Below are 2,798 nucleotides of genomic sequence, written 5' to 3' on the forward strand. Positions count from 1 at the left end.
ATATTAAAATACTGCTTACATGTTAAGACAAAAGAAGTAATCATTAAATATAATAAGATATATTAATACAACATTGACCAGGACCTTTCTACTGCATAATGAATACTTTTACTTTTGGTACTTTATTTATATTTTGCTGTGTACTCATACTCATGAATACTTTAATAGTAATAGAAGATTTTTACATTGTGGTGAGGATCTAAATACTTTTTTCCACTAATGCAGTTTGTTAAATACATGCAATAGCTGCATCTGTCTTTCATCTTTTAAATCACAGATAAACCATGCTACTACAGAAAGTATCAGACCTTTTCCTGGAGCCACATTTAGACATGTCATAGCAGGAGAAGCGCAGGAATAAATAAAGTATTAATAAGTGTCTGGAATGAAAGGTCATCAGTGGTGCTCAGCTGATGCAGACATGGGACCCACACTGGACTAAAGCTTAATTTATAATAGAAAAAAATGAATTTTAAATAGTGAAGAGTGGTCAGGTGCTGACCTTGAATTCCGAGTGAGGTCTCAAGCAACCTTTATTAGTGAGGCAGCTCACCTGTGCAACTGGAGAGAGACGGGCTACGAAATGCTGCATCTGAGTTAGTGAACTCAGTAATTCACATACTGTCTTGTGCCCTGTGATTTAAACTGGTTCTCTGCCTCTCTTTGTTAACTAGCTTCAGTATAATGATGTAGTTTTCTGTGATGTTCCAACACCATGGCTGGAGGCAGGAGTTTAGTCAGCAGCGTGCAGGATCAAGAAAAAAAAAGTGAGCCACTGAAAATGGAGAAAAATGGCTTGCAGTACCCCAAGGTAGGAAATAAATTGCAGACGATAACTAGCGAAGCGAGGCACAAACAGCATAATAAATTGTTCGAGATTTTTGCTCTCATTTTGCAGAGCAAAATCAAACTTTGGAGCGCACAGTTGGCAGGCCATTAAAAGAATTACTTCATGCTCTGAAAACAGAGGGCTTGTGTCAATCCCTATATCTCACACAAAAAGACAACGCACTCCTTGGAATTGCTTTGTGTTTTCTGCCATCTAGGTGGGTACGATGATAAGCTCAGATCACAGCGAGGCAAGCACAAATACAGTAAGTGACTTGGAAATAGCTTTAAAAGAAACATATCTCTGCTGAATAAGGAACTAAACCAAGAGTTAATACACACTGGCATGGAGTAGATAAATATTTATGCACAAATATTTATGTCTTACAGTTTCTCAATATATCAATATTAATGATTAATGATCTGCATTCCACACATTTAATAATTTAGCCAAAATAAATAACTCATATTTTGCCCACTCTATTAATATTAAACAGATATGGAGAAATGGTAGTTGTCTGCTGACTATTCTTGTTGATAATAGCAACGTACATTCAAAGATTTGTTAGTTGTTTGCTTAATCCAATCAATATTTCATGTGTTTATGAACATGAGAATTACCACTCACATCACCCACTGCAGACACCACCCACAGACTATGTTTCCCAAAATGCACTGGTCACATACTAATGTTCCACACAATAAAAGTCTATTATGGTTTAGAATATCTGTGTTTACCTCACTGTGGTTAGTACAGAATAATACTAACATGATGCATAGGAGAATTTAAGTGGAGTGAAATTATGGTAACACCGCAAGTGCAACATACATTGGCCTCAGTTCATGTTGAACCACAGTCCAGCCAAACTGGGGGACCTCGGTCAGGGAAGTGACCAAGAAACCAAGAAACCTCAGGCGTTTTTTTTTTTTAAAAAACATTTATCATCATGAGTTATTGAGTGTAGACTGACGGACAAAACGGCAACTTTTATTTAATCTAAAATAAATCTCAGTTTAACTTTTGATAAAAAAAAAATATTATCTAAATGTATTCCAGACACTTTAGATGTCTTTTAATAGCCTAATATGGACGAGACAGAAGTTAAAATGAACATGTTAATTCATCATTGTGGCAGGAACATGGCTAAGCACGCTTAAAGCCTGTGTTCCTGGTCAGTTCTGTCAGACTAAGAAAATCACATCTGTTCCAACCGACACTGATGATGACCTGTGTTTGTTTTTGTGTTTCTTTCCTGACTTGTGAGGTTTCCAAGTGGAAACATGGAAATTACACTGGGGCAAGAAAAACCATGCAGCAGTATTAATAATGCATTTCCAACATGCATTCTGCATCATTATTCTACAATTTAAATGAGGGTTAAAGCTCACTGCTTTACATGTAGAAGAGCAATTGAACATTAAATATACAACAGTAGCATATTTTATCTTACACTGGGACCACGTTGAAATTCAGTTCATGGTCATAAGACAAAATTTAACCCTTTATGTCCCCGCCATGCTCATGGTCCAAGTTCCTGTCTCAGTGTGAGAGACACAGTTACAGTAACACAGAGGAGTTACAGTCATGTACTTTAATAAATATGAAATACACTCAGATTTTATTTTTTCATTTGGATTTTCCCAGAATCTGCAGGCACACAGCCTGACGCTGGAATAAGTCTGAGTGCCTCTGTAATGCAGAATGCACTTCAAGGTCACCAACTTGAGAAAGTGTTGTGTTGTCACTCTGTGTTGTTCCTCTAAACTCACATCTGCTCACATCTGTCGCACCGTGCTCTGCTGACCGGGCCGAGCCGGCGCTGCTGTGTGGTGCCTTCGGACCGGAGGGGAACCAAAACGGACAAAAAGGGTCGGTGTGCGGTTTGGGTGACGTTCATCTCTCTGCCTCCGCCGTGAACATCCCTCTGCCCTGGACCACAGTGCGTTCACCTGCGTGCTTTTAAAAGCAA

The sequence above is a fragment of the Toxotes jaculatrix genome, chromosome 6 (genome assembly GCF_017976425.1).
Source record: "Toxotes jaculatrix isolate fToxJac2 chromosome 6, fToxJac2.pri, whole genome shotgun sequence".
Classification (NCBI taxonomy): Eukaryota; Metazoa; Chordata; class Actinopteri; family Toxotidae; genus Toxotes; species Toxotes jaculatrix.